This window comes from Schistocerca gregaria, chromosome 5, assembly GCF_023897955.1.
Source record: "Schistocerca gregaria isolate iqSchGreg1 chromosome 5, iqSchGreg1.2, whole genome shotgun sequence".
Classification (NCBI taxonomy): domain Eukaryota; kingdom Metazoa; phylum Arthropoda; class Insecta; order Orthoptera; family Acrididae; genus Schistocerca; species Schistocerca gregaria.
Window position 1 is genome coordinate 528,911,028 of NC_064924.1, and position 9,550 is coordinate 528,920,577.

At 44.3% G+C, this 9,550-nt stretch overlaps 1 non-coding gene across 1 annotated transcript; it reads right to left on the minus strand.

Annotated features, from left to right (window-relative positions):
- Positions 1-419: 419 nt before the first annotated feature.
- Positions 420-493, minus strand: Trnat-ugu (transfer RNA threonine (anticodon UGU)). The gene has a single exon. It is a non-coding gene; the product is annotated as a tRNA-Thr (tRNA).
- Positions 494-9,550: the final 9,057 nt, after the last annotated feature.

Consider the following 9,550-nt stretch of genomic DNA (forward strand, 5'->3'; position numbering starts at 1 on the left):
ACCTCCAACTGCCCAACAGTACTTCCATCATTGCTGGCGACTAACTTCCAACTGCCCAACACTATTGGCGATTAACTTCCAACGAGTCCAACCAGCCACAGAGTCCCTTACAAAGAAAGTGCAGTCAGAGATCCAATGAAAAGCTCTACAAAGTGCTGCCAGCACAGAAGCAGCCCACTTACACCGTGGAAGCTGTGTTATGGTGTATTCTGAATTCGAATTAAGGACAGTACAGTATCAAAAAAATCTACTTTAATTGACTTTCACGGGCCAGGTTCACGTTTGAAATAATAAATCCAATACCCTGAATACGGGTCTCGTACTGCAAATATTGACAAAAAGCAATAATTACAATGAAGTGAACACCCTTAGCTACCTACAGGCGTTGACATACGTCAACGGGGACGGATGAAAGTGTGTGCCCCGACCGGGACTCGAACCCGGGATCTCCTGCTTACATGGCAGACGCTCTATCCATCTGAGCCACCGAGGATGCAGAGAGTAGCGCGACTGCAGGGATTTATCTCTGGCACGCCTCCCGCGAAACCCACATTCTCAACGTATTGTCCCGCACTGCATTCGTAGTGTCCCCGCCGATTATACTCATTACTCGCGGCGCGTTGCCGATTCCCGTAAGAGTTCGGGCACTGTTTGTGCATTCGCACAGAGGAAGAAGAAGGTCAAGTGGCCGGTGAGCCTTATATATATCATCTTAGTATATAAAAAGCAATAAGTTGTGTGCGTGAATAATACAGACAACGTTGGAAAGATGGACAATTCTAGGGACTGGGGTAAAATCACAAAGGGAGTCCCACAAGTTTCATTTTTGGTTCACTGCCATTCCTTACATATGTGAATGACCTCCCACTTTACATTCAACAACCAAGATTGGTAGTTTTTGCAGATAATGCTAGTTTTGTAATAAATCCCATCACAAAGAAAGCTGTAGAAGAGTTAGTTAATGAAACTTTCCAAAGAATTATTAAGTTATTCTCTGAAAAGGGACTTTTCCAAAATTTTGAGAAAAACACACAACATTCAGATCGGTAATACAAATAGTAATGCCAACAATTGATGTAGCACATGTCTAGGAGTCAGTAAGTAGGAGATTGTTGCTCCAAATTTTTGGCTGTACGTATTGATGAAAACTTGAACTGGAAGGAGCATATTATTGTGCTTCTCAAGCAGTTAAGTTCAAATGCTTTTGATCTTCCTATAATTGCTAATCTTGGAAACAAACGTAGCAGCCGCCTGACCTATTTTGCATAATTCCACTCAATATTTCACACGGAATAGTTTTCTGGGGTAACTCATTACTTAGAAAGAAAACACAGAGTGCACAAAAGCGAGAAGTGAGAACAACATGTGGTGTTTACCCATGGACGTCAGGCAGGCACCTCTTCAAGGAGCCAGGCATTTTAATCGCGCCACCACAACACTTTTCATTAATGAAATTTGTCATAATAATTCACGCAATTTTAGAAGAGCAGTGATGTACATACTTACAACACTGAAGGGGAAAAACGACCTTTGTTACCCTCTGTGAAAGCTGTCACTGGCCCAGAGAAGAGTTCAATATGCAGCAGTAAAAATTTTTGACCATTTGTCGAAAAATATAAAATGTCTGACACGTAGCGAAGCATGGTTTAACTCTAGTTTCAGTTCATTTCTCCCGGACAACTCCTATTTCATTGACTACTGTGAACAATGATCGCCAACAAACAATAAAAAATAAATAACCTTGTTTTTAAGTGTAGTTGCATGATGTTAACTCGAATCATATACACGTATTCTGTGAACTGACTAGTTCAACATCGTTTCGATGAAAGAATCGTTCAAATAAACATACTAACTAATGTAGTTTATGGCCGGTACACTCTAGCCAGTAAACAGTGGTACTAATACGGTTTAAGTATCTCACTACACATTAATTACCCCTTGTTTGGACTACCTGCTGAGATGCATAGTAGTGAGATTATATGCGTTGCGCAATCGCTCTTACCCTGCAGGCATTACATGTTGTCCTGCGGTAGAAGCGACATCCGTCTGAGGCGTATTTTCCCTCTAAAGGTCCATAACGAGCGGATTGCGGTCATTAAGTTAAGTGTGTCACGTGAGAGACCTGGGTTCTTGTTTACCGCCTCCCAGCCCGTGCAACGAGCTTTATTTTGGGGTCATGCTTTAGTCACTCAATAATTGCGCACCTACCCGGTGACATTACCCGAACGTTATCTGGGGATCTGTAGAGCTACTACTGTACTAAATCCTTTACTGAAAAACAAAAATATCAGTGAAAAACACAATACACAATAGTTAGTAACAGCTGTTGCGTACTTCATTAGCAGGGAAGGGCTTTACGCTCGTATGTTGGAGTGAATCGTCAAGATCCTTTTATTACTTTTCCCAATGGCCTATTAACTCCAAAGACATATTATGGATGATAATATTAAAGAGGCATATACAAAGCGACCAAGAGTTACGATATAAGTAACGCCGTAAAATGTTCGCAAAGAAGAAAACGACGATTATTAATCTCAGAAAATTCGTAGGAACCTACAGCGAAACTAGTGTGAGATAAAAATTGCTAAACAACAATAAACGAACGCTTCGGAGCATTTGGCCTGTTCCTCTTTATGCTTAGCTCCTGTTATCGTTACAGTACAAAGTCATTTTTCCAGAATGACTTATTCACACAGAACGTAACTACGCCATATTACTGCTTCTTGACGCATTCAAAATATGTTATCCAGCAGGACCCTTCTTTCGTGGAAAATATTCTTACTGGCTGAAACACTCAGGCACTCGTTACAGTGAAGCTCAAAGCTTCGCCCTGGATCATTCTCCAAATACAGAGGGTTTCCTGCGCAATTTGGTAAAAGTGTTACCTCGGGAGAATTAGGTCAGAGAATAGCTAAGCTAAAGTTTATACTATTTTAACAAGGAATGTTTCACTGTGTAAGCGAATTTACCTTGCAGTCCAACAAGATGGTGCATTGCGCTGGGGATCTAACACATTTTGAGCTCCTGAGTTGCCTAACGGCTGGACTCAAAAGCTCCAGTGTGCCGGTATCTGCCCTCTTCTTTTCCATTCTCCACATGGGCTTTCCTGACTTCTTGACTGTGGTGTCGTCCAGAGATTGCAGTGCCACTCATACTCGACAACCCATGTCGATATAACAGACGTTAGCGATGTCTCCCTGCAATCCTCAATGAAGTCTGGGAGTCGCTTATGAAGACCACTCCGCCTCTCTCAACACAGCAGCACCCTCACACCGGAGGTCAACGTAGAGCTGATCATTGGAAGTTCTGTGCCACAGTTTGACAGTTTCTGACCTGCGCTGAAGCAGTCAGCATCATCGAATACGAGTAACGAATGGTTCAAAGTTTCAGATGAACTTGCACTTTAGTAAGTATGGAACATGGTACATCAAGAGAGCTGTTCCTTAATTACACTCCTGGAAATTGAAATAAGAACACCGTGAATTCATTGTCCCAAAAAGGGGAAACTTTATTGACACATTCCTGGGGTCAGATACATCACATGATCACACTGACACAACCACAGGCACATAGACACAGGCAACAGAGCATGCACAATGTCGGCACTACTACAGTGTATATCCACCTTTCGCAGCAATGCAGACTGCTATTCTCCCATGGAGACGGTCGTAGAGATGCTGGATGTAGTCCTGTGGAACGGCTTGCAGGCCATTTCCACCTGGCGCCTCAGTTGAACCAGCGTTCGTGCTGGACGTGCAGACCGCGTGAGACGACGCTTCATCCAGTCCCAAACATGCTCAATAGGGGACAATTCCGGAAATGTTGCTGGCCAGGGTAGTTGACTTACACCTTCTAGAGCACGTTGGGTGGCACGGGATACATGCGGACGTGCATTGTCCTGTTGGAACAGCAAGTTCCCTTGCCGCTCTAGGAATGGTAGAACGATGGGTTCGATGACGGTTTGGATATACCGTGCACTATTCAGTGTCCCCTCGACGATCACCAAAGATGTACGGCCAGTGTAGGAGATCGCTCCCCACACCATGATGCCGGGTGTTGACCCTGTGTGCCTCGGTCGTATGCAGTCCTGATTGTAGCGCTCACCTGCACGGCGCCAAACACGCATACGACCATCATTGGCACCAAGGCAGAAGCGACTCTCATCCCTGAAGACGACACGTCTCCATTCGTCCCTCCATTCACGCCTGTCGCGACACCACTGGAGGCGGGCTGCACGATGTTGGGGCGTGAGCGGAAGACGGCCTAACGGTGTGAGGGACCGTAGCCCAGCTTCATGGAGACGGTTGCGAATGGTCCTCGCCGATACCCCAGGAGCAACAGTGTCCCTCATTTGCTGGGAAGTGGCGGTGCGGTCCCCTACGGCACTGCGTAGGATCCTACGGTCTTGGCGTGCATCCGTGCGTCGCTGCGGTCCGGTCCCAGGTCGTCGGGCACGTGCACATTCCGCCGACCACTGGCGACAACATCGATGTACTGTGGAGACCTCACGCCCCACGTGTTGAGCAATTCGGCGGTACGTCCACCCGGCCTCCCGCATGCCCACTATACGCCCTCGCTCAAAGTCCGTCAACTGCACATACGGTTCACGTCCACGCTGTCGCGGCATGCTACCAGTGTTAAAGACTGCGATGGAGCTCTGTATGCCACGGCAAACTGGCTGACACTGACGGCGGCGGTGCACAAATGCCGCGCAGCTAGCGCCATTCGACGGCCAACACCGCGGTTCCTGGTGTGTCCGCTGTGCCGTGCGTGTGATCATTGCTTGTACAGCCCTCTCGCAGTGTCCGGAGCAAGTATGGTGGGTCTGACACACCGGTGTCAATGTGTTCTTTTTTCCATTTCCAGGAGTGTAGTTCATCAAGTGACGTTTTAATAGTCACTGACAGTTGTGAACTATCAAGCGCTCCCTTAGCAAAGGTATCAATTTTAGCAAACCTTTTAATCATTTATGTCATAATGTGAACGAATATTTCGGAAGTTAGAGTTCCTATGTGCCACATCACTGAGCAGCGGCGATTGTAGTTTTGACTGGTCACAACATTGACTATCAACTGCTGGATAAAAAATGTGACTGGGCATAGTTTAGCTACACGATATGGGTTGTTCATCAATCGATAGGGCCAAGGGAGAATTTTCAACCGTGATGCTAAGGAGAAGTGGACTTGTGAATGCCTGATCATTCGGATGTTTCTCTTCCTCCGTCTCAAAAGTGGAAGAAGAGAATGAGGTTGTCATTGAGGTCAATAAAGGCCCTTTCCTGTTCGACGATGCACACATGAATATATCAGTTGATCATGTGCACTTGGGTACAAAGTCTCATTTTTGGCAAACACTCGATGTATTTACATGATGACATGATGACATGATTAGACCGAGCGATGTGGCATCGTGGTAAAGACACTGGATTTCTTTTGGGGAGCATTGGTTCACTTCACCTTCGACTAACCCGGATTTACATTTTCGTGAGTAGTTATTCTAAGTCTTTTGTAGCCGAATCAGTACGATTGTGGTGGCCTTCTAATAGTTAAATGTAGATGTCATGTAACTAATTAGGATACAGTGTGTACCACCGGTACCGTGAGAATCTGCTTTGAACAACAAAATCGCCTAAGACTAATGCCACGGCGGTTCCTTTGAAACGGCCATGGCCGATTTCCTTCCTCACATTTCCGTAATCCGAGCTTGTGTCGGGCCTCTAATCACCTCTTGGTCAACAAGGCGCTAAGCTCTTATTTCCCTTCCTCCCTTATCTGTAGAGGGCGATCAGTGGCAGCTATGATATTGTAGCTTGCCTAAAACTCGTTCTCTTTTTGTGGCAGGGATCTACTTCTACTAGCCTGGAGCTTCATGCGTATAACCAACGTTCGGAATTGCAGTTCCTTGTCCAGCAGTGTGGTTCACATAACACTATCTAGGAGTTAATATGAAGCAGTTTCCACTTAATCTTGAGCCTTCCGGAACGATGAGCTGTTATAGCAAGTCGTAGACTCTGCAAGTTTAACAACCTTAGCGGTAGGGATGTGTTCTCACAGGGCGGAGGCACGTATGGGCGGGGTGCCCCAGATTTCTCAATGTTCGTCACAGTCTCGCTCTTCTCCCATAGTGCCTTTTTATTTCATTCAGTGCCACTTAAAGCACTTTTGCATCCATCATGTATTCATAAGATCGCAGTTAAATGCATGTAGAATCTATTTTTTGTTGCACGGACACATTTATTTATGGAAACAACGGCAGCTGCAAACCTCCACATAATCTGCAGACGATCTGCCTTCTCTTCGATGTTCTTGTTTAACCCTTAGCTTCCCAGGTCATTTTTTTGTCACACACTATCCCAGGTACGGTCTGAGTGACTACTATATTTAAACAACCACAAAAATTGTATTCAGCAATTTTAATGGAGCACTTCAGATTCTATGTAAAGAGTTGCGTTAATACCACACAGAAAAATATTCAATTAAATTATAAAGTGAATTTTTATGAGAAAAATGCATTTAATCAGAAAACTTCACGAAATGAACATAGTATTATATAACATTAATGCTATGGAAAGTCATGCCTTGCGCTCCAAACTTTACTTTTTGCTATATTTTTATTTATTATTTTTCATTTAACAATAAAACACAAAGTCCTATAACATATTCAAAAAATGAAAATTACACTAGTGCTTTTTAGGTGTTAAGTGTCCTTCTCAGAGGCTTTCTTTGCACTCCCCGGAAATTTTTGTACTGATTTCAAGTCAGATTGGCTTCTTGCAAGAGCAGCAAATATAAGACGTCTTTCTCTTCGTTTTTGAGTCACACTTGGAGCATGTTTTGCATTTTTCTAGACGTTCTGCGACGACTTGTGCTCTTGGTTCCGCTACACCCAAAACACAGAGAAGGACGCACGAAGATCTCGGGATGTGTGATACTTGATGTCTCGCTCTTTATCCGTGGTGGCAACAACTAGTTTACAAGTTTTTTCAACAATTAAAGCGGTTCACCTGAGTGTTGTAGGAACTGTGAAGGAGAAACGCATTCTCACCACTTCTATCCAACATGCGAAAAAAATGCCATTAGGTATCGGTCGAAGGGGCTTCGACAATCATTGATATTTGTTCTGACTTCATGTAGTTCTAGCAAAACCTCTAGCTACAGATTCCGTCTCCACACTTCTGTCTTCATCACTATAATTACTTGCTTCATTCTAGGAATTGACAGGTGGAAAAACAAATTCGTCTTCACTTTGGCACTGTTCCTATGCTGTATTATGTTCACTTTAAATTTCATTCTCACTGTCTGGTCAAACATCACTTCCTTTACTGGCCTCAAACCATCTGAAAGCAGTGTACTCAAAGTCATGGTCCGCTAAACATGAGCAGGAGAACTAGACATAGCTAATGAATCAATAACGCAAAGCCCCAGGTCTCAGAGACCACTAATCTGAAAGAAGTAGTAATAGTATAGGTCTAAAGCGCTACTTCCCGAGCGGGAAGGCGTGCCGGTCCCCGGTACAAATCCGCCCGAAGGATTAGTGTCGAGGTCCGGAGTGCCGGCCAGCCTGTGGATGGTTTTTCAGGCGGTTTTCCATCTTTGTCGGCGAATGCGGGCTGGTTCCCCTTATTTCGCCTCAGTTGAACTATGTAGCCGATTGCCACAGAAACAGTCTCCACGTACGAGCACACCATAATTACTCTACCAAGCAAAGATTTGGGGTTACACTCGTCTGGTTCAAATGGCTCTGAGCACTATGGGACTTAACATCTGAGGTCATCAGTCCCCTTGAACTTAGAACTACTTAAACCTAACTAACCTAAGGACATCAGACTGTAGCGCCTAGAACCGCTCGGCCACAGGAACGTACCATCATCTCTGGAGACATTCTAATCGCTCAGCTGCAATAATTCCTCGAGCAAGAGACCCTTTCTACGTGTCCTTTAGTATAGCTTTCATTTCTGAGAATTGTTTGTGTTATGGACATGAAACTGCCATGGCGTAAAAGCGCATGTATTAGGGATAAATACGTTCCGCGCGACACTTTGCCTGCAGGTGTTGCGACGTTTAATTCCCAGACTCGGGCTGGTTTATAATAGTAATACTGCGCAAACGCTCCGGTTTCCCCCGCTTTGTGGCGCTTTCCACGGGAGAACGTCGACACTTTCACTTGACCCAGTGGCTCAGTTTTCTGTGGCACGCATGCGTAACTAAACGTTCCGCAATGCAGCTGAAATTGACGGCTATTTGCCTCGATCTAATCAGACGTGTGGCGAATGGTAATGGCAGTTAGAACAGGTGTTAAGCAGTAGAGAAGCAAAATATTAACGCCCGAAACTACTGACAAAGCCGTTGGGATAGCCGGAGTGCGGGAACGAGTGTAAGGACAAAAGAAAGACGTCCTGCTGACGACGAGATGGACTGCGCTAGGATGGGGACGAAAATCGGCCTTGGGCTTTTCAAAGGAACAGCAGAGAGAACGGAAAAAAACACCGCTCTGGCTGAAGCAAGTTCTTTTATAAAATCCACGACAGGATCGTCGCTAATTTAGGCACATCCTCGGGTGATATAGACAAGCATTAGAAAGAAGTACTTTACGATCTTTTTTTTACGTTGGCTTAGTAAATATCTTGATTTGGAGTGAAATAGCCCTGTGCATTTGGTACTCACGTAAATTGTCTCTACAACATTCTTTTGCGGTGTTCTGAAGCCTCTCCCTGTCCCTTATGTCACTGAGAAATTAAATCCCGCTAGAAGTTCTAGCCAATTGAAAGGAAACGTGTCCCTAAAAGAAAATAAAACGAGTATGTGGTGCGAAGAGAGTAAAATAAGCCCTACAAAGTGTGCGAAAATGAATATAACCAGCTATAAAAGCATACCATATCAGCTGCAGGCAAAGCGGGCAAGGCCGTAGGGGACTCTGATCTAGCTAGAACAGTATGCAAGCAACTATGAGGAAAACTGCATTAGCCGTGGTATCCGAAAACCCTGCGAGATGGCTCTACAGAAAGTGGCGACGCGGGAGAAAGAGGAGGTGCTTTATATAAAAGTAAATTTTAATTTTAGTAAAAATTTCCTAAAATATTTCTATGTTCCAGTTCTGTCTTGGTGTTTAAGGTAAGCTCAGATTTTTGTAAGGTTCGGACAATCGCTATCGCTTCTAAAATATTAAGGTTGGTAGCCCTATTCTTCAAATATATGATTTGCGTATTCTGCTGCATGTTCTGGTGTCATGTTTCACGTAAATGCGCAATTGGTGTGTTCTCTAGACCGAGTTAAAAAATTTCTGACAGTTTGAAATTTGACGTCGTTTTTACGTGACACAAGACATCCGATCACGGACATACAAGAAAGTATGAAAATCATATATTTGGAGAATAAGGAAACCACTGTAATATTTTAGAAGCGATATCGATTTTCTGAACCTTACGAACATCTCCTGAGCCCACCTTAAACACACAGTCATTAGACATTGTTGCTCTTCCGAAAATTTTGACTACTTGAACAGACAGTCCATTGTTCTTATTTTCCGATAACGTATTTTGCTGCATATAAAA